The 23,068-nt window shown below is 45.9% G+C and overlaps 1 protein-coding gene across 6 annotated transcripts in view; it reads left to right on the forward strand.

The window, feature by feature from the left end:
* The window catches only part of DTNB (dystrobrevin beta), a 217,177-nt gene that overhangs the window by 184,451 nt on the left and 9,658 nt on the right, over positions 1-23,068 (forward strand). Inside the window, exon 17 of one of the 6 annotated variants that reach the window (XR_005660349.1) lies at positions 8,558-8,714. The exons of the other annotated variants lie outside the window; for them this stretch is intronic. The gene's annotated coding sequence lies outside the window, so the exon portion shown is untranslated. The remainder of the gene's footprint in view (positions 1-8,557; positions 8,715-23,068) is intronic. 6 annotated transcript variants of the gene reach the window in all.

Raw genomic sequence — 23,068 nt, forward strand, 5'->3', positions numbered from 1 at the left:
ACTGCGTCCTACCTGATAACCTTGTATCTACTCCACTGCTTAGAATAGTGCTTGGCATATAATAAGCACTTAACAAATACCATCATCATTATTAAAATAATATGAGTTAAATAATTATTGTACTATGTGCCAGGCACTGTTCTGAATGCTGGGGTAGATACAAGGTTATCAGGGAGGACGCAGTCCCTGTCCCAAGTGGGGCTCACCGTCTTAATCCCCATTTAACAGATGAGGTAACTGAGGCACAAAGAAGTGACGTGAGTTGCCCAAGGTCACACAGCAGACAAGTGGAGGCAGGATTAGAACCCAGGTCCTTCGGGCTCTTAGGCTCATGCTCTATCCACTAAGCCACTGGCTTATAATAATAGTAATTATGGTATTTATTAAACACTATGTGCTAAGCAGTGTTCTAAGCACTAGGCTCGGTACAAGACATTCAGATTGGACACAGTCCCCATCCCACATAGGGCTCACAGTCTAAATTGGAGGTAGTAGAATTTAATCCTCATTTTATAGATGAGGAAATTGAGGCACAGAGAAATTAAGTGACTTGTCCAAAGTCACACACAGGCAAGTGGCTGAATCAGAATTAGAACCCAGGTCCTCTGAGTCTCAGGCCTGTGCTCTTTCCACCAAGCCATGCTGCTTCCCACTATATCATTGTTCCCCTCCGTGGACTTGTAGTTTGATGCTTTTTTCTCCCTAAGTGTACTTCCATGACTTTGTCTCTCTGAACCCTTATTCTCTGGTGCCTGATTTGTCTGAATATTTAGAATATTAATTTGGATCTTTATGATGCTTGCCAAGCCTCCAGGCTGGTGTCATCTGCAGAGTCCATCAGCACGTTCTCTAGTCCATCAGCCGGGTCATGATGAAAATGTTAAATAGGAATGAGCTCAGTATTCAACCATTGAGGACACCTTCATCTTCTATGCCTTCTCACCCCAAGATTGCCATCATTTTTTTGTTAGTGTCAACTTTGTAAGAATGCCCCTCCTTTGGAATAAAACACCCTCTTGTGTTTATATCAGTTGTGTGTTCATGTAACAGTTATGCAGCCTAGACTCTGCTTTCAGTCAAGCAGTGATGTTTATTGGGCACTTACTATGTGCAGAACACTATACTAAGCATTAGGGAGAATACAGTACAACAGAATTAGTAAGCACATTCCCTGCCCATAACGAGCTTTTCTAAATTGTAAATGAGTTGCAGTGCAGCAAATCAAAATCATTTCTGAAATCCACTAAGTGCTTAGATTAATTCTCTGCACAAACTGCTCAATAAATACTGTTAATTGATTAATTGGTTTCTTCCCTCCAATCTTCCAACCCATCTTTCTCAAAAGGGATCATATTAGACTGGCTTAAACTTGTTCTTCACAAAGCTTGGCTGTTTCCTGTGGGATCTTTGCATATTTACATGTTCCAGGACTTTTCCCATTGTGTAAGATTGACAATCAGTTGTATTGAGTGCTTACTATGTGCAAAACACTACACAAAGTGCTTGGGAGAGTAGAGTAATGTTAGTAGATGTGATCCTACCTTCAGAGGAGCTTACAGTATGGAGGAGAGAGAAATATTCCCAGGTTCATTCCTGTTTCCTTTTTAAAGATAGATCTACGTCGATTTCATTAAGTCCTTTCCAGTACCTTTCCAGTCCACTTTGAATTGTCATCAGAACTGTTGTCTAGTATCTTATATATTTAACTTTGCTTTCCTATTTTCTTTTATTTCCCTTGGAAGTTAAACCCTATTTCTTGGTATGACTACTGTGATTTGTATCTGGACAAATCGGTGACAGGGCAGACTGGCTTTGTTTTTCTCCATGGTTGTGGCATTGCCATTTTTGTGTCTATTCCCTCTTCTTTGTTTAGCCAGCTGGGTTTCTTCACATCCTTCCCATTTTTCTCAGCCTCCAGAATTGCTTGTTTTAGGCACCTATTGACCCCTCCCTTTGATGAAGGTATTATGCACTTATTTCCCCAAGAAAAGCATCTTCCATTTTGACCAGGTAGGCGATTGTTTGACCAGGTAGGCGATCATGGCTCCTTACCCTTTTTGTTACTAAGGGAGAAGTAGCGGATCAGTAACATTGGTGCTCATTTTCTACCAAATGCAATCCCAGAACCAGGTTTAGAAGTGGGCGGTGGGAAAGCTGACTTAGGACGGTTCCAGAGATCAGGGAAGGTTCTAAACAGCTGGAAATCAACCATTAATGTTTACTGAGTGCTGCTATGTACAGAGCCCTGTTCTAAGTGCTTGGGAAAATACAATATAATTGAGTTGATAAGAGTTGGAAATCCAGGATGTTCCTGCAGAAAAAAAGCCCTGATCAACAAAAACATCATCACCTTCACCCTCAACAATCCAAGTATTTTTTTTTCCTGCTTATTGAACTATTTGATGTGCATTTTCTCGGGATGGAAGTTTGGGTTGGGGGAGGGGGAGTGGAGGAGGAATCTGTTCTAAAGTCTCTCTGGTTCTTGTGGTTCTTGCAGTCTTATTACTACCATCTCTGAGGTGGCAGACAAGCCACATTAATGGCTACCTTGGAGAGTGGTGGTATTAACAGAGAAGGATCGAGTGAGAAGAAAGATGTTAACAAGAACTAGCAGACTTGGCCCTAGAGGAAAAAACGGTGCACCAAGATGCATCCAGCCTCTGAAAGGAAATATTTTGGAAAATATTTTTGTTTCCTTTTGAAACCTGCATGTATCTCATGGTCCAGTGCCTCTTATAATCTAGTAAATGTGGTAGAAAGCCCCCACTTTGTGCATTTTATTTGTACTGGAGATGTTACGAGGAAGGTACAAGGGCCCAAAAGGGCTCACATCAAAACTTATAAATCAAAAAATGCAGGCATTTATAACCGTAAAGAAGTAACAGGAGTTAGAAACCAAATGTCTAAACATCAGGCAGTGCCTCGGGGCTTCCTAAGGAAAGGAAACACTGTTGAAGTTCTAATCACTTTTTACCTGTTCTGTTTAAAGCATTTTTCAGCGTTGAAAGTCGGAGCCTCGCCACCTGATTTCTGTTCTGTCCCATCCCCATTTCTATTGGGCTGAAGATTCTTATAATCTTGGCTAATGGTGGTGATGGCTGGTTTGGGATGATGGGTGGATGGGTGCCAGCTCATTGACTCTGGGGATCAGACATACTGCAGCAGTCTGCATCAACTGGAGCAAACCTGCCTTATGAAATAACCTTGCAGTGCATTGAGTATTTCTGGCCAGCCATATCTGTGGAGTCTTTTGCAGAACTTCTGACAGTTTTTGTCTTGTCTGGGTCAGCCTAATAGACAATAACACAATCTTGATGTTTTCTCAGCTCTGTTCTTCAGCATAGTCATACCTAATTCTCACATGTTGCTCTCAGGGCATTGATTTCCCTAAAATCCACTCTATACGGTCCCTCTCCTCTGCAAAGAAATCCCATTTTTTCCATTAAATAGATGAGAGGCACGGGTGTCCTCGCACACGATAATGTGAACGACTCCACACACACACAAAAAAAGCTCTGTTAATTCCAAATATTGACAGTTGATATTTCAATTTTGGAAATAACTGTCTTTAGTCAGCTCATCCCACTCTACTCCCAGCCCCCCTACATAGGAGAAAGCAGAATAGAGCCAAGCTGCAGAGGGTTTCCCTGCTACAAAGTGGCACTGTGCCCAAGCAGGGCATGCTGCCATATGGCCACCTAGTTGTGACTGGAGAAATTCTGAGGGAAGGGAAGGGAAGACCCAGCAAGCATGTTGCCCTTTAAAGGTTGATCCTCAGCATTCAAAAATGCCTCCCCGTAGTTGTCTTGCAGTTTGAACTACAGCAGAAACAGCAGCAGTTCTGTTGTTCTAGCATAGTCTAGCCGCATAAGAACATCAGGAAGGGACTCAAGTGGGAAGTTCTTCTGCCTTTATTTTTGGAGGGGGGGACATATTGTGAGTCCCTCCCAGACCTGAGGGGAGAAACCAGCTCAGCGTTGCTGAATGTAAGGGAAATCGCAATTCCCTGATGCAGACACCTAAAATAATTGACTGGTCAGATGAGTGTTTTTGGATGTGTGAACACATTAAATTTTTTAGTTTCACACCTCAGCCTGTTCCTTTTCAGTAAGGATCCCAAACAGCCCTCTGCTTGGCTCCCCATGGCCAGAGGAGATTATGTGAGCTTGGCTTCTGAGAAGAAACAGATTGAGCCTGGACCGCAGGGGGAAGGCAACAGAGTATCGTTCCCTTCGGCATCACCCCAGACTTCTGCAGCTTTCTTGGGCCTCCCACTTCCACCAGGGCCATGACATTAAAAGCCAGAGAAGCTATTGCCACTACTGATCTGACTGCTTTCTCCTGCCACAGAGAAAGAGATATTGAAGCAAATATGTTTCCACTGCCACCTGCAGCAACCTGTCACTGCTGCAGATGGTCAAGTAAATGGAAAATGTGCTTGTGCGTCCAGGGCTTATGGAAGTGTTTGGGGCGAGGTGTGTACAAATACAAAATAAGGGAACAAGTGAAAATGGTGACTAGCAACGTTTTTGTTAGCTAGTTAATCTTTTAAATTAGTAGCTAATTTAGGACCGTTTTGGGAGACAGCGTGGCATATTGAGGAGGTCATGGACTCGGGAGTCAGGAGGCTCAGGCCTAGGTTCTAACCCTAGCTCTGTCACTGACTTGCTTTGTGACCTTGAGCAAGTCACTTAACCTCACTGTGCATCAGTTTTGTCATCTGTAAAATTGGGAGTAAGATACCGCTCTTCCTCTTAAATCATGAGTCCTGTGTGAGACAGATAATGTGTCTGATCTGATTGTGTATATGCCCCAGCAGTTAACATAGTGCTTGGTGCATGAGTATGCACTTAATAAATATCATAATAGTAGTAATAATGATGTTTTTATGGTATTTAAACGCTTACTAAGTGCTAGACCCTGGGTGTGGATATAAGCAAGTCAAGTCTCCCTCTCTATCCACATGTCAGACCTCAACCTCCCTATAGTCAAATCCCTCGTAAAAAGCCCACCAACTTCAACGAGCCTGCCCTGCTTAATTCCCAGAACTGCACAGTCTCATCAGACATATCTAGCACTTAGCAGTATTACATTTTCACCCCTTCTCAGCATTTATTTATATATGTTTATTCAGCTGTACATTCAATTATTTATTTTGATTTCCTGAGTTATAAATACTTTCATGTCTCCTCCAGGAGAGGGTAAACACCCTGTTGGCAGGGAATGCATCACTTCTCTGAGTTGTGCTTTCCCAAGTGTTTAGTATAGTACACTGCCTTGCACCTATAGGTGCTCAATAAATATTACTGCTATTACTATTCCGCCCCCTTCCAAACTTCTATTCCAAAAGGCAGTGTCCCAGTGAACTCTGGAAACACTGTATTGTTCTCTCCCAAGTACTTAGTACAGTGAGCAGTAAGCACTCAATAACTACCATTCATTGACCGATCGATCGATTGATTCCATATCGACTCTAGGTACCTTCCAAAGCCTCCTCCATTTCAAGAGGAGTCCAGCCATCTGATTCGATAGGGAAGGGACAGGGTGGCATGATGTTGATTGTCAACCCTGATGACACTTAGCTTAGTATCATTTCAACCCATGCTGACCCAACTTCCCTTCCCGAATTGGTACTTGTCCTAAAGGGAAGGACTGGGTATTTTTTAACTTCTTCTGTGAATTGCTTAGCATAGCCCAGGCCACAGAAGGGAATTTAACAAATGCAGTTCCATTAGATGATGAAGCCTCATCAGATGATTCTCCATTAGAGAAGCCGCATGGCCTAGAGGCAAGAGCATGCGCTTGGGAGTCAGAGGTTGTGAGTTCTAATCCCGGGCTCCACCACTTGTCTGCTGCGTGACCTTAGACAAGTCACTTCTCTTCTCTGGACCTCAGTTACCTCATCTGTAAAATGGGGATTGAGACTGCGAGGCCCATGTGGGACAGGGACTGTGTCCAACCTGATTACCTGCCATCTACCCCAATGCTTAGAACTGCACTTGGCACATAGTAAACGCTTAAATAACATAATAAGAATAATGATGATGGTGATGATGCTCAGATGTGCCGCACATATCCTGGCAACTGTTCATCCCTATGGCCTGAATCCATACTATGATTCTGATAGTACATAAATTTCAGTGTTGTGCAACACATGGTCCAGGTTTTTCTGACAAATTCTTTCCATCAAAGGAAAGAAGGAAAATGCACGAAAATCTGCAACCAGTGTTTTTTTTTAACCTTTCTTTTCATAATAGTGATGTCTTTGAAGTTCTGTAGCATTTCCTGCCTGTTCCATATGGTGAAAGAGAACACAGACAGATGCTTTATTGAGTTATTGAAAATTTCGGTCATGTAGCAGTTTACACTTGGTTAATCTTACAACAGTCTTGTTAGCTGCACAAAATTGAAAGCCATTGTAAAATTTCACTCCTCCTGCATCGCATCACTATTTGCATTAAAGGGTAACTAGTGGACAGGGAACTTGAATATAGTATCAAAAAGCCAACAAGCCAAGATTCACCAATGTAGCAAGGTTGAAAAAGCAATATAGATGCTGATATATTTTGTGGATGTGAGCCCCGGACAAAACTGAACCTAATGTCCCCATGGCAACTTCTAAAATGGAAGTGTTATTCTCCCATGATCAGTATACATGTTCCTGCTGTAGAGAAAGAAATATTATATAAATATCGGGGCGGAATCACCTGAGAAGCAGCATGGTCTAATGGAAAGAGAATAAGAAGACTTGGATTCTAATCCTGACCCTTCAACTTGCCTGCTGTGAGCAAGTCACATAACTTCTCTATGCCTCAGTTTCCTCATCTGTACAGTGGGGATTAAATGCCTGTTCTCTTTCTCCCTCAGAGTGTGAGCCCCATATGGGACAAGAACTGTGTCTGACCTCAATATCTTGTACCTTCCCCAGCGCTTAGTACATTACTTAGCATAAAGTAAGTGCGTAACAAATACCAAAATTACTGTTATTAATATTAATAATATTAATACCCAATGGGCTGATTGTCATAAGAGATTTCAACGTGAAAGTTGGCAGCAGTGTAGAAACATAGATAAAAGACTTTGGACCTCGTTCATTTAGAAAGCTTAAAATATAGTGGTATTCTGCTCGGTGAGTGTGCTGAATATCAACTTAGTCACTAATACTAGTTTTCCTTTTTCAAAGAATAGAAAAGCATAGCTAGATCCATGGTCTAAATTGTGGTGCATGATCAGGTTTTTTGTTTTGGAGGGGTTTTTATGGCAGTGGGGCTTGAGGTACATGTAATGTTCTCTGACCATATGAAAATATGTAATGCCAGCAACCCTGGACTCTGGTAACCATTGAGCAAGTTCACCATGATTCATATTGCACAGTGTTATGGCAGGGTCAGCCCCAAGTCTGTCATGTGGGGTTGGGACAGATGCAAGATATCAGAGTATAATGACATTATAACATTATAGGCTCCAGTACTGGGATCAGGGGAGGGGGACATCAGGGGTCAAAATGCCAGCCCAGGTCAGAAGCATCTACGATGGTGATAAAGGGCTGCCCGGCAGAACTGCTCTGTGGCCGAGGCGCCACAGAGTCGATGCCCCTGCCAACCTACTCAGGCCCAGGTCTGGGGTTACAGCTGCTTCTCACTGCCAAGAGCTGCATTGTGTCTGAGGGAAACCCAGGACCTCCAAACTTAAACAGTGGGCAACTGGCATGCCCCCTGAGGAGACCCCAAAACCACCTCAGCCTCCTCACTCAGCACAGGGCTTTGTAGAGCCCATGGAAATTAACCCACTCACTCCACCATTCTGCCAACCTTGACCATTGTCTCACCCAATCCGTAAGATATCACTGCTGGCATTTTGACCCCTGATGTCCCTCTCCCCTGATCCCAATATTGAAACCTCATTATAGTGTCCTCATACTGTGGTATCTTGCATCTAAGTCAGCTTATTGTATGCAGCTCTGCTTGTGGATGTAATAAGAAACCTGGGCAAAGGTTAGAATATGCTTCCAATCTTCTGGAAAACTCTTTCAACATAGCAGACTCTGATCATCATCAAAAGTCCTGGAAACAGTCATCCAGGACCTGCAGTACATTAATGATGGGGCTCTGGAAGCACACAAGAAGGAATACAAACGGTCATGAACCACTTTGAAGAATCAACGAAGCATTAGGGGCAGATGACGAGCCTGAAGAAGACTGAAGCTGAATATTAGCCTGTGGTCTTGCATGGTTATGATTCCCATCCCTAAGACATTAAGCCTTCTGACTACTGCAACTACAAGCTTTCAGCTGCCCCATGCCAGCAGTGACTGTCAAAACCAGGGGCCATGATGTAGGGCCAGGATCTTCAGCCCTGTGGTTAGCGTGGCCATGGGGAAGGTCCATAGGAGTTTTCTCTGAGCCCGGATCCAGTCCTTGGGCCTGGAGAGCTCTTCCACCGACCTAGCAGAATGAACAATAGCAGGACAAATAGCTGCTGAAAGGTAAACTGAAAGGGAGGGTACACTGGCAAGGAGTAAAAACGAGAGTGACACATAGTCTCAAACAATTGACAGAGTTGTGGACCGCCGGAAGACCAGCGCTAGTAGCCAAAGACCAGCCTAGTGGGCAGAAACCGGATAGACAACTTCCTCAAGGGAAGACACCAGTGAAGACATAAGGCATCACCAAAATCTAAGGACCAGGAGGAAGTCTCCACCAGAGATAAGCCTGGTATGTGGCCCAGAGCATCAGCAAGTAAGGAGCTTGTTTTGTGTACCCAGTGTGAAATTGACTATCAATCATGCGTCTCAGTCTCTTGAACACATGAAATCCTATCCGTTATCACTAGTATCATCTTTGAAAACAAAGGTTGGCTCTTACAACTTATACATATGTTATAGCTGTAGACTTGTAAGTGCACACTTGATTGGCATTATAGATAACAGGTGCCAATTTTTCATCTCGAGTGTAAGGGCAAGAAGTGAGTAGAGCTTTTGGAGGGAACAATTGGGGTGGGGTTTGGTAGAGGCAAACCAACTTTATTTTGTTAATAGATCCAAAAGATCTGATTTTAAGTCTTTTCAACCCTGATGAGAAATTCTGGGCTCTTTTTCAGCGCCCCTGCAAACTCTGCAGTCTTGTCAGGGACCTGAGTTGATCAAGGCTGGGAATTCCACCTAAAAAGCAACCCCCAAATCCCCTCCCTCTCAGAGCTGGAAACCCATTAGTGTAGTGACCCTCATGGTCTCAACATCTTCTGAACCCAATTCACAAAATTGGGTTTATCTTCCAAATCCTCTCACAGGGGTTGGGCTACATGAATGATCTAGGGACTGTACTTTAGCTCTCTTATTTAAGAGTCCATGCTAATGATCTGATGGTTGTTTAGTGGATTTTGGATGAAGTGTAAAGTGCTCAAATAGCTTGTCAGCAAAGTGTTAAGTACCCTGAAAGAATTATCAGAGGGTTTTGGGGGGCGGGGAGGGTTGCATATCTGCTTGTTATCTGCTCCTGTTTGCTTACATCTCTGTACATCTGTGATTGCTATATCCTTATGTTCTTGGCACCCTAAAGCAGTACTTAATTTTGTTTTGTGGGGTAGCACTCTAGACTCAGATTTTCCATATTACCCAGTACTTTTTGTTGGGCACCTCCTGTAGAGACTTTAGGCTACCCTGGGGGCTTTTTCATCCAGCCCCCCTTACTTCTGGGATAGTTGGCGATAGGCCGACTGATGCCCCTTTGGGATCACTGTGACCCTGATCTCCATGATTTCCCTTAATCAGGGGTATTTATGGAGCCCTCACTGTGTGCAGAGCATTGTACTAAGCAGTTAAGATAATCAGGTCCCACATGGGGCTCACATCCTATGTTGGAGGGAGAATAAGTATCGAATCCCCATGTTGCCCAAGAAGTTAAGTGACTTACCCAAGGTCACACAGTTGGTAAGTGGCAGAGCCGGGATTAGAACCCAGGTCCTCTGACTCCCTGGCCTGTGCTCTTCCTACTAGGCCACACTGCTCCATAGAGATCCCTCTCAGTCTTGGAGTTTCCCCAAGAGAGTCCATTGTTGTTAAAATAGAATCTATCCAGAGAAGGCACTAGAGATCTGGAAAACCTGAACTCTGAACCTCTCCTCCCTCAAAACAAAGTTAAGAACACCTTTAGCCTGACCATTTTTAATTGACAAAGCCATCAAATGTACCCCAATAAAATGCCATTCGATAGGAACAGGCTTCTAAAGAGAGTTACAGCGAATCGCTGCCAATGGAGCCTGATAAATCCTCATGCGCTGGTGCTGCAGAACGTGTTGGCAGAAATCCAGATATCAGGCCAACTTCAGCCATTTCAAGTTCATCCTTTATTTCTATATCTCTGTCCTCTTTTTCTCTCAGCTACATTACGACTCCCTTGTAGAATCCAGTGCCTATTGCCCCACCTGCTTTTCCACACCTTTAACTCCATTATGAAAACCCCAGTGGTCCCATGACTGGGTAAGTTACTTTAACAAAATTGCAAACAGCAGATGTGAACTTGGGGAAACTTCCCTTTCCCTACCCAGCTCCTTCCTTCCCCCACATCTGCCCTCAACCTTCTCAAGGGGTGCTTTCAAAATTGAACTGCTCCACTTGGGCCTCCTACCCTATACCTTCCCACTAAACGGGCCCACTGTTCTTCCTTCTCTAACTGCCATCTTCAACCCTCCACTCTCTGATGTTCCTTTCCCTCTGCTAATGTCTCTCCTACCCTAAAAAATCCTTCTTTGGGCCCTCACGGCTCTGTGTAGCTATCATTCCAACTACTTCATCTCATTCCTGGGCAAACTCCTCCAACAGGTTGTATGTATCCTCCTCCCACTCCCTCTTTGTCCCTCTACAATCTGGTTTTCACCCCCTTCACTCCACTGGGAGTCCTCTCTCCCAGGTCACTGATAGTCTCCTACTTGCAGACTGGCTTGACTCAGCCTCCTCTCTGATTTCTCTGTCAAGTCTCTTCCCTCTGGTCCATACTCCCCTCTACTGCCCAAATTGTTTTGCTAAAATATTTTTCTGTGCATATCTCTCAACTCCTCAAACACCTTCAGTAGTCACCCTTTTCTCTCAAGCAGAAACTTCTGTTAGCTTTAAGGCATTTGATCATCTCTCTCTCTATCTCCATCTCTCCTGCTTATCCAAACTATACCCTAGGTCATACTCTTTGTTTCTCTCTAGATAATCTATTGTCTCATTCTCTTGTCTTCCACTGTAAATCACTTGTTCCTACCCTCCTATCTACCTAGAACTACCTCCACACTTCGTCTCCAATAGACCATAGCTCTTCCCATCTTCAAATCCTTCCTGAGATCAAGCTTCCCTCAGGAGACCTTCCCTGGGTGTTCTATAATATCCCCATTTTAATATCCTCCAACTGTCACTTTTAGCCCTCTACACCACCTAAGAACTTATCACAATTTCCTTAGCCGATTTGTTGTACAGATCCTATATATCAGTACTCGCCCTACTGATATAATTTACTTAAGTATCTGTCTCTGCTGCTAAATTGTAAAGTCTCTGATGGCAGGAATCGTGTTCTCTAACTCTTGTATTTTCTTAATTGCGTAGCACAGGCCCCTATACACAATAGGCAATCAATAAATGCTATTGATTCATTGATAACGTGGCCATTACATTACAGTCAAGCATTCCAGCTTCATCAGTGTCTGCTATTATGACGGTCAAAACTTTGGTAAGCCTTTATTGCCACTTCTTTGACCCTAACAATAACTGTAATCCTAACCCTTATCCCCGGGTTTAGGAGTCAGATGTCATGGGTTCGAATCCCGGCTCTGCCACTTGTCAGCTGTGTGACTGTGGGCAAGTCACTTAACTTCTCGGTGCCTCAGTTACCTCTTCTGGAAAATGGGGATGAAGACTGTGAGCCCCACGTGGGATAACCTCATTACCCTGTATCTACCCCAGCGCTTAGAACAGTGCTCGGCACATAGTAAGCACTTAACAAATATCAACATTATTATTATTTCAATCCCTGTCCTAGCTTTAATGTGTTTTTTTTTTTAGCAATCTGTGTTAAGTGCTTACTTTGTGCCAGGTGCTGTACTAAGTGCTGGGGTAGAATCAAGTTAACCAGGTTGGATTCCGTCCCTGTCCCCCATGGGGCTCACACTCTTAATCCAGCAGGGCTCAGGGGAAAGAGCCCGGGCTTGGGAGTCAGAGGTCGTGGGTTCTAATGCCGGCTCTGCCGCTTGTCACCTTTGTGACTTTGGGCAAGTCACTTAATGTCTCTGGGCCTCAGTTACCTCATCTGTAAAATGGGTATTAAAACTGTGAGCCCCATGTGGGACAACCTGATCACCTTGTATCCCCCCAGCACTTAGAACAGTGCTTTGCACATAGTAAGCGCTTAACAAATACCACTATTATTATTATTATTATTATTATTATTATTATTAATCCCACTTTACAAATGAGGTAACCGAGCCACAAAGAAGTGAAGTGACTTGCTCAAGGTGATGCAGCGGACAAGTGGCAGAGCCAGGATTAGAACCCAGGTCCCCTGACTCCCACTCTTTCCATTAGGCCACATTGCTTCTCAATGTTAACGTTAACCTTAAAGTCGATTTTTATCAGCATCCTACCTTGAATTTCCACCATGTTGAATTACTCAGAATGCTAACTCCTGTTCAGCAGTGGATGTTGATTTTTTTTTGTGTGTGGCAATCTGTTTAACTCCCTTACTGGCCCAGAAGGGTCCCAGAGGTGGTGATGATCATGCTTATGAAGAGGCTAACAGAGGTCTGAGATTCTCTTGGATACATTGGTTCAAAGACTGGATTTTGAGCCTGTTTTCCTTATTTCCTTCTGATTAATCAAACCTGCCAACATTCTGGTGACCAAGACCTTCGTATTTGGGACCTGAATACCCCCTCTCTCTCTCCTGGAGTACCTGAAGCCTAGGATTTTCCACAGCCCCGGCATAGACTTTCAGATCAAGGACTGATTGCTCCTCCAGTTCCAGAGTGCTGGCTGTGGCACTTACCCTCTCAAAATAACCATATTCATTGGCTAGCCTCCCAGCTCTAGACCAGACCTGAAACAAACTAAGGAACAGATGGCTAGATTGCATCTCTATAGCCTCTGCCTTGTTTGTGGTGCAGCCCTATATATAGATTCTTGCTTTGGCCATGGATGGCATTGCCCTAGCACCTGTGTTGGCATCACACAACTCTCCGGGTAGTCTTGGATGTCACTGTAGCAAAGAAAATGCAAGGAGCAGTGCCAGGAAATGATATGAGTTCTGAAGCATTCCAGCCTTCACCTGATTTTTCCATTCCTCACCACTAAAGTATATTGCCCTGCACTCCAAGAAAGTGTCCAGAATCCGTGGAGATGAAGAGAGAACATTATTGCCGGACTGAAGAAAAATGCAAGGGGAAGAGAATTTTTTAATAACTCATACTTCAGTAGTGTGAGGGAATAGTCTTGGATGGTCAGAAAGGAAAATTGATCTTCCAGCACAATTCCCCCCACAGTTCGGTAAAAGGGTCCCACTCCGCCCCCTCAGTCTCCTGACATTTTCAGTTCTCAGAGGATCTGTATTAACAAAGCTAATTTCCAAATCCTGCCCCATCAAAGACTATTCCTGTGCTGTTCAGGTCATGCGGAAGAGTTCCGCGCAAATCTCTAGGGTCACCCTTTGGTTTCTCTTTAGGAAGTTTTAAAAGCAAATCTGAAGGAGCCTGTGGTCTGGTTCCCATTATCCTCTTCTTCTGCAAGAGATAATCCCTTTGTTGTTCTTCCCCTGGGTAAGGACTTTTAAGATATACCATCAGTTGTCCCCATGATGCTCTCCTCTTGTTGTTATTGTCCAAAAGCCAGGGCCACAGACTCTGGCAGGATGAAACTATTTCTTCAGCTTTCTCTACTTGACTCTGCTTCAGTAGTCACCTACTTTCTCCACTCTACTTTGGTTTGGAATTGAATCTTTGACCTCCTTTACCCTTCTCTCTAGGAGGCTCTGTAGAGTCCTCCCCACAGACCTCCCCTTCAAAAGTAGATTCCCAATACTGATCCAACTCTGGGTCAACAAATGCCAGGAGTGAATCTCAATGAATTCCAGGTTGGGACCGAGCCAACTCAGCCTCAGTTCCAAGGGAGAGAGTTCCTAAATTGAGGAGTGTCGGGAGAGTAAATCCCAGCACCTCTTCAATTGCGGCTGTGGTGGACTTGAGAGGGCTCAGGAGTTCTTCCTCCTATATTCAATCAGTGGTATTTTTTGAGCTCTTACCGTGTGCAGGGCACTGGACTGAGCGCTTGGAAGAGTACAGTACAACAGAGTAGGTAGACACATCCCCTGTCCACAGTGAACTTGCAGTCTAGAGACAGACCATTACAAGTCATGGACCCTGTTACAGACCCTTCTCATTCATTCAGTAGTATTTATTGAGTGCTTACTATGTGCAGAGCACTGTCCTAAATGCTTGGAATGTACAATTCGGCAACAGATAGAGACAATCCCTGCCCAATGACGGGCTTACAGTCTAATCGGGGGAGACAGATGGACAAAAACAAGACAACATAAATAGAATCAAGGGGATGTACACCTCATTAACAAAATAAAAAGGGTAATAAAAATAGAAAGTGGCTCAGCTTGGGGGGGTTCCTCTGCACAGCTGGGTATGCAACTGCATCACCTGTAAACTCCCTGCACCAGGTTCACCCCTGCCGCTCAGGGTAGAGGAAACATTGGTCTTACGACCTTCCTACCCTCTCCCTTGCAGGTCTCTCTGGGCCAGGGTTGCCAGACTGCAGCATTAAGCATACTGCCTCCCTTCTCTCCCTTCTCTCCTCTCCCCTCCCCATCGCTGCAGCCTTTTTTTAAAGCCCCTGTCCTTCTGTTTTTTAGGCCTGGCTCTTTGGGTTTGTTCTAGCCAATTCTGTGCGAGGAGAAAAGCTCGGCAACTTTCAGAGGGGGAAAAGATTCTCCGTTAGTAACCAACGGAGAAGTGGACGAAACTGAAAGAAAGGAACGTTCCTGTGACTGAGTTAACTGATGTACTCTTTCCAACTTCCAATCTAATGTTTTAGAGACCCCCTTAGAAACTTCATTGCCAAAGCAGTTTCTGCGCCATTCAACCTCTGCTGCTGCCTTGTTTTACCTTAGTCTTCTGCTTTCACTGTTCCTTCCTGACGCTGCTGGTGATACTGAGCGGCAGGGAGGATGGGGTGACATCACCGTGTCTTGTTTATCCAAGCAGAATTTAATTTCTATTTCCTTGTCATTTAATTCTGGCAATAGTGGCAGTAATGGTTTATACTGAGCTCCACTTGGTGAAGGGAATGTGTCTGTTTATTATTGTGTTGGACTCTCTCAAATGCTTAGTACAGTGCTCAATAAATACAGTTGAATGAATGACTGAATAAAATGCAGAATAAAGGAATGACACAAAGTTCCCTGCCCACAAGGCACTTAAAAATCAAAAAAAGGTGGTATTTGTTAAGCGCTTACTATGTGCAAAGCACTGTTCTAAGCGCTGGGGGATACAAGGTGATCACGTTGTCCCATGTGGGGCTCTCAGTTTTTAATCCCCATTTTACAGATGAGGTAACTGAGGCACAGAGAAGTTAAGTGACTTGCCCAAAGTCACACACCTGGCAAGCAGCGGAACCAGGATTAGAACCCACAGCCTCTGACTCCCAAGCCCGAGCTCTTTCCACGCTGCTTCTCTACACTTACACTCTAACACTTACACTCTAACAGGGAGACAAGCATAAAAATATTTACAACTAAGAGTGTCAAAATAAATAATGGGTTAAACAAATACATGGGTGATACATAACTATACCATATATATGGGTATAAATGCCCATTTAATACCCATACCCATATAAATAAATAAGAATTTAAAGTTGGATGATGGGATTTGGGTATAAATACATTCATAAGTGCTTCAAGTTGGATGATGGGATTATATAGTTTAGATTGCTGGGAAATTAATCGGAGAAGGCTTGTTGTACAAGGTGGGATTTTAGGAGGGCTTTGAAAGTAGGGAAAGCTGTGATCTGTCTGATTTGGAGAAGGATGGAATTCCAAGCTGGCGGAACAGGCGGGAGCCAGGGGATGAAGGTGGGAAAGAGAGACAAGGGAGCAAGGTACTGCTAGAAGGTTGGCTTGAGAGAAACGATAACAGCTGAAGAGGGCTGTATGGTGGGGTGAGGCGGTAGGGAGCCTCAAAGCCTATTGAGGAGTTTTTGTTTGACTTGGAGAGATTCAGGAAGGCAGTTTAGAGATTTGAGGTGCAGAGAGATGTGGACTGACCAATACTTCTGCAAGATGATCCCTAGAGCAGTGATTGGTACCGATGGGAAGGGAGGAGACCGGAAGGTGGGAGACCAGCGATGAGGCTGATACAGTTGTCTAGCCATGGTGAGACCAGAACTTGTAGGTAAAGAACATGTCTACCAGTGCTGTTATAATGTACTCTCCCAAGCGCTAAGTACAGTGCTCAGCCCTTAGTAAGTTCTCAGTAAATGTGACTGATTGATTGTAGCAGATAGTAACAGTTCGGATGGAAAGGAAGGGGCAGAACTGGGAGATGTGTAGGAAGGCCCAGCAAGATTGGGCAGTGGAGGTGAGAAAGAGAGCCTCCCAACCTCCCCAGTTACTCCCTCAGGAGCCAGAAAGTTTCCCAAAACAGTTCTGCTTCAGTTTTGTTGTGCCCTGGTGTCACTGCCTCTTTCTTAGCAGGGACAATAATAATAATAATAATAATAATTTTGGTATTTGTTAAGCGCTTACTATGTGCAGAGCACTGTTCTAAGCGCTGGTGTAAACACAGGGGAATCAGGTTGTCCCACGTGGGGCTCACAGTCTTAATCCCCATTTTACAGATGAGGGAACTGTGGCACAGAGAAGTTAAGTGACTTGCCCACAGTCACACAGCTGACAAGTGGTAGAGCTGGGATTCGAACTCATGAGCCCTGACTCCAAAGCCCGTGCTCTTTCCACTGCGCCACGCTGCTTCTCCGAGAAAGCCAAATGTGCTTATATACAAAAGGAAAGTCTAAGGGACTCGGGAGGGTGGTTAATTGGGCACTTGGCATCTTGTGAGTGGAGGGCTCAGAGTGCTGAACAAGAAGAAGGGGTGCTGTGGCACAGGTTCTCTGAGTATGCACAGGTCGGCAGGGACCACTTATCTCAGGGAGTCACTGAGGAAAGAAAGTAATAGTGGCACTTGAGGGGGAAGCAAGAATAAAGTAGAGAATATGAACTCCTAAGCTGGAAACCCTAGAGTTGGCAACATACATAGGCCTCAGAGGGCAGAAGAGAGAGCCAGAAGAGCACAAAGAGGTGATCACCAAAGAGGAAAGAGAGCCAGTGAGGTGCTCTCACTTGGGGTTAGCCTATGAGGGAAGCTTGGCTCAAGTTATTCAGAGAGTTACCGGCAACCAGCCTTCACATCAAAGACTTTTCGGGTCACAACTGTAATTTCCCTCAGGAAACCCTGGTCATTTTTAAGCACCTTTGGTGCCCTTGCCAAAGATTCCAAGGTGTATAGACTAACCTAGTCTGCAGACATCCAGGGACAGTCTTAAGAATCTCCCATGTCATCAGTATTTATTTGCCTTGCTGCCCTAAGAGTCACTGGAGGAGGCCCCCTTGGAATGATCTTCAAAGGAATGGGAGACCTGTAGGGTTGTTTCTAGATGCACCCCCAGGATTAGCAAAAATAATAATCACGGTATTTATTAAGCGCTTACTATGTGCCAAGCACTGCTGTAAGCAGTGGCGTAGATACAAGGATATCAGGTTGTCCCACGTGGGACCTCACACTTTTAATCCCCATTTTACAGATGAGGTAACTGAGGCACCGAGAAGTTAAGTGACTTGCCTAAGGTCATACAGCAGACAAGTGGCAGAGCCAGGATTAGAACCCACATCCTCTGACTCCCAAGCCCGGGCTCTTTCCACTAAGCCACGCTGCTTCTCTAAAAAAGGAAGCGAAAAGCAGGGCCCCAACTGGAGTGGCATTTAGTCAGTGGAGTTTCATTCCGGAGAGCTCAGGGATGTTGGTCTGTGTCTTTGTCGTTGAGTCCCAGCGGTAATAAATGTTAGAAATTGCAGTTGAATATTGTTTGCCCTAAACAGGATTTACTTATCTAAGGCTTTGTTCCAGAAAATCTACCAAGTAGAGTGCTACATCCCTTCTGAGAGGATTGAAATAAAGGTTTTCAACTAGGAGTGGAGTCCATTACTCATGTTAAGCTCTGCCCTGTGATTGGGTGTCCGATATCCTTATACTCTACCGTCTTCTCTGTCTGTAATTTATATTAGTGTTTGTCTCCCCCATGAGCCTGTAAGTTCCTTGAAGGCAGGGATCATGCCTACCGACTCTACTGTATCGCACTCTCCTAGGTGCTTACTATAGTGCTTCGACATAGTAAGCGCTCAGTAAATACCACTGATTGATTTTGAAAGCCCTCCAGGCCTTGTTCAGGGCAGTGCCATTGCAGCCTGTGATAGTTCCCGGGTCACCTCTGCAAGGGGGCCATGAAGATGAGAGGGGAGAAGGCCCTCACCGTGCTCATTTTATAGCAGTCACTCTCTGAAGGGACAGACCCGGTTGACTGTCAGGGAAGACTCCCTCTTGGGTACTCACAGTAAATACAATTAGTGTTCTGTCCCTGGGCAAAGAAGGCAGGGTGTTCCCACCACCACCAGGTCCAGCTCCCCTTTCCATGTCAAAGATCAGAGAAGTTTCCCTCTGGGTGAGTTCAGGTCAGTAGTGTTTCCTTCACCAAAGCTAATTGTTGTAATAGGTTTCCACGAATACAAAGCATGAGCATGTGAGTACACATACACACACAAACACACACTGACCCATTGATCTCCCCACAGGCCCCCCTGCTTTTCCTTTCAGGTGATCTGGAGCCAAGTTTCCTTTTAATTGTATGCACTGCACTCCGACATGGAGTTCAGACTGGCTGCCAGACAGCCACATTCTTTTGGAGTTTGATTCTTTCTAATGATTTCTGGATTTGAATCGTCCGATGGGTTGTTGCTGTTTACTCACTTGCACCATTTGGGTGCCCCCTCTACCCCTCCGCAGCCCCATTTCTCCCCACCTTGGCCTTGCTCCTTCCACCCCTAGCTATAGCGAGAAGGAAGCAGCTATGGCTGTTCTCTCTGCCGTTTCCTTTAGTCTGGCGAGATGGGGAAGGGGACGGGTGGGGGGTTTCGTGTCTAATTTAACTCTTGTCATGTCAGACGGTTATATACAAACCTTTCAGCACGATAGACAATATAGTATCTAATGATCCTGTCACCTCACTTCGCTCTTTACACTCCAACATTTGATTAGACAGCTGTGCTTTCCTAACAGAGCTGCTGCCAACCCAGCTCAAAATAGAGTGGGAAATGTGTTTTTCCCTACTCTTGACAAAAAAAAAAAAACTACCTCCCCATAACCCGCCCATCTGTGCCGCCACTTCTCTGTAAGTTTCACTTTTGGCTAGCCCAGGTCTCAGGCCTGCCGGGCCCCTGTCCAGTCACTTTGCCTGCACCCTTCTCCCAGCCGTTATTTCTGAGCGGTGACTCTGAAAATCAGCACCGAGGAGGACGGAGTTTGTTTTATTTAAACACACTGCAGCAGAATGAAGGTAATTGTCCACACAAGCCATCTGCTACCTGGCGGGCGTCCACGAGTCGGGAAGACAGGAATGTAGGGCTGAAGTGCCTCTTTCATTCTGTTACCATGATAACAGCCCAGCTCGGGATTTTAGTAGGGGTTTTTATTAATGCTCCATAGAGGTTATTAGCTCCCAAAGTCAGGCACTCTGCCATGGGCCTTTACCATTGTTCCTGTATGCCTGACTGTAATATGCACCCAAAGAGACAGGAACTGCACACCCCCTCCCCCTCCCACCGTGGGAGGAGATAGTGAGGCGCAGGCACCCCCCTGCCCAGAACAATGCAGCGCAGCGCTGTTTTCCTGCAGCGGGCGGCTCTCCTGACGGGGCGTGGTGGTTTTCCCGGCCAGCTCTCCTCCCACAACATGTGGGTTCTGTGCTCTGAACGAGTGACTTCAAAGTCCCTCCTTGGTGTATTTTCTGGTAAACTCTCCTGGCCTTGGGGTCAGACTCTTCTTCATTCCCTCTGCCCAGACTGCTGATGTTGGGTTTGGACTTGGGGCAACGGGAGAAAAACCAATTGCCTTGCTCAGATTTCTCTGGATCCAGACACTTCCTTTATGCTCTGCAAACCCGATGAAAGCCTCAGCTTGGTTGGTTGGTGGAGTTTTTTGTTCCTTTTTAAACCAGGTTGAAATCGATGAATAGGGAGCTTTGGGGCTTCAACCCCTCTAGCCCAGGTAACGTGTTGGCTCCGGACGTTGAAGCGGGGAGCAGCCGTCAGCCCAGTGGGATTGTGGCCAACTACTGGAGGGTTTGAAGTATTCCAGGAGACAGAGTGGTGTTGCCTTTCTTCTCCCTGGGGAAAACGTCCCTCCCATTTTGCAACGGGAAACTGTTGACTGTTCCCTTTGTTCACCGAACATTTTAGGCTTTCTGTCTGGTGCCCGGCAGTCCTCTGTCTAGTTCCGCTCCCTTCTCGGGGCCTCTGCCCTGTGTGGATTCACACCAAGTTCTTAGATTTCCTGGGTCCTAAGGAAGAGGGGTTCAAACCACGATGGGGCAGAAGACAGTGCCGAAGGGGAAAGATCCCCAATTGCCTCCCAGGGCGATGACCAGCAGACATGTGGTATCTCTTCCCATTTGCCACTTAACTTCCCCGGTGCTTGCGGCCCCAGAATAGACCTGGACCTGTATGTAGACAGCTATGGATCCCCTCTCTATTTTTTTGTAATGGTATTTGTTAAGCACTCACTATGCGCGAGCCACTGTACTAAGCGCTGGGGTAGATGCAAGTTAATCAGGTGGGACACAGTCCCTGTCCCACATGGGGCTCACAGTCTTAATCCCCATTTTACAGATGAGGTCACTGAGGCACAGTGAGGTGAAGTGACTTGCCCCAGGCCACACAGAAGACAAGTGGCGGAGCCGGGATTAGTACCCAGGTCCTTCTGACTTCCAGGCCGCCAGGGCATGCTGCTTCTCCATCTTTCCTAACCCAGCAAGAGTCTCGTGGCCCACAGAGTAATTAACAGACCTGATTCGGGGAGCTGAGTGACCTTAGCCAACTGGGGTGAGACGCAAGAGACAGGCCAGGCTGATGGTAAAGCAACCGTAGCAGTTTCCACCAGCAGTTTCGCGAAGCGGGGGAGGGGAGGAAGTATTCACATCTCCAACCCCAATGCTGAGAAGGAAGGGATAGGCATGAGGTGTGAGATTAAGCGTGTGCACAGGCCTGGCTGCCCTCCGCTTCCACTCCGCCCCACGGTGGGGAAATGTGGTGAGGAGAGGGAGGGTGTGGTTCAGGTATTGTGCCACAGATTCAGAATCGCCCCAGCAAAACCTTCTCATGGGGGATGAAAGCTGCCTTTCTCTGTCTTCTCAGCTTTTCCCCTTTCACTACTATGAGTCAGGACGGTACTGTGAGCTATTGATCATAGTTTCGTGTTCTTTCCTGTTCCTCTAAAAGGCCGGTACTGTGCAGCAGGGTTGGTTGGAAAGGGGATCTGGACCTTTTCAAGATCAGAGTGGGGTGATTTGTTTGTCTTCAGAGGGAATGAGAGCACAGGAGTTGTTTGCAGCTGGATTCCCCATCAGCCTTGCCTCACTCAAGTATGGCAGTCTCTGTGTTAAAACATTCACAAATGGTTCAGTTTGCTGTTTTGGAAAGTGATCATCCAGAGTCACCCCAACCCCAGCCCCTCCAGCCCCCTTACCAGACCCCTGCTACAAACCACCAAAAGACAGAAGTGTCTGGCCCACCTTACCTCATGCAAATGATCTGACCCTGCTGAAAAGAAGGTCAACCAGGCTTAGGCTTCTAGAGCGAGAAATCTCTGGGGCCTCCAAGCGAAACCTCTAGTCCCCAACCCAAGCCCGATCAAGGAGAAGCAGCAGCCAGAGACATACCATTAAGAGGGCCTTGGGCCATGGATTTGGGATTACCTCAGGAGCAGCCAGAACAACAATAACAATGGTGGTATTTGTTAAGCACTTCCTATGTGCAAAGCACTGTTCTAAGCACTGGGGGAGATACCAGGTGATCAGGTTGTCCCACGTGGGGCTCACAGTTTTAATCCCCATTTTACAGATGAGGTAACTGAGGCACAGAGAAGTTAAGTAACTTGCCCAAGGTCACACAGCTGACAAGCGGCGGAGCCGGGATTAGAACCCATGACCTCTGACTCTCAAGCCTGTGCTCTTTCCGCTAAGCCACGCTGCAGAAGCCCCCAAGTTCTGCTGCTCTCCTCAGCTGTCCCCCACGTTTCCTGCCCGGTCCCTCACCACTGACCACTGTTACCCATTCAGCACCCTGTATTCATAATTGTGATATCTTTTAAGCGTTTACTATGTTGTCAGGCACTCTTCTACGCACAGGAGTGGATACAAGCAAATTGGGTTGGAAACAGTCCCTGTCCCACATGGGGCTCACAATCTTAATCCCCATTTTACAGATGTTTTACAGAAGCTAAGTGATTTACCCAAGATCACACAGCAGACATGTGGTGGAGGAGGGATTAGAACCCAGATCCCCTGACTCCCAGGCCCGTGCTCTATCCGCTAGGCCACGCTTGTTCTCTCAAGTCATTGACTTGCTGCCCGGTGACTAGAAAAGGGCGGGGTGGGGGGGCTCTTAGTACATGTAAGGTAAATGTGTAAGGTAAACAGTACTTGGAGGAAGCGATCCTCTGTTACACCTCCTCGTCCCCCACTCCCTAAGTCTCCCTTCCAGGCAAGCATCCTCCACGAGAAGTTGTCCTAGGCCTCCCAGCGGATTCTAAAGCATACACAGAGCCGTCTGCTTCTGCTGTGTTCCGGCAGGGGTGGAGGCTGGTCTGCTGAAATGTCAGGTCATGATCTGGAACCTCAGTGAGGGGAAGCTGGGGGCCATGTGGTGAACCAGAGCTTCTGCCCACCCTCTGCTCCTACAGAATGGTGGCAGCAAGAGAGGACAGAAAA

This window comes from Ornithorhynchus anatinus, chromosome 9 (assembly GCF_004115215.2).
Source record: "Ornithorhynchus anatinus isolate Pmale09 chromosome 9, mOrnAna1.pri.v4, whole genome shotgun sequence".
Taxonomy (NCBI): Eukaryota; Metazoa; Chordata; class Mammalia; order Monotremata; family Ornithorhynchidae; genus Ornithorhynchus; species Ornithorhynchus anatinus.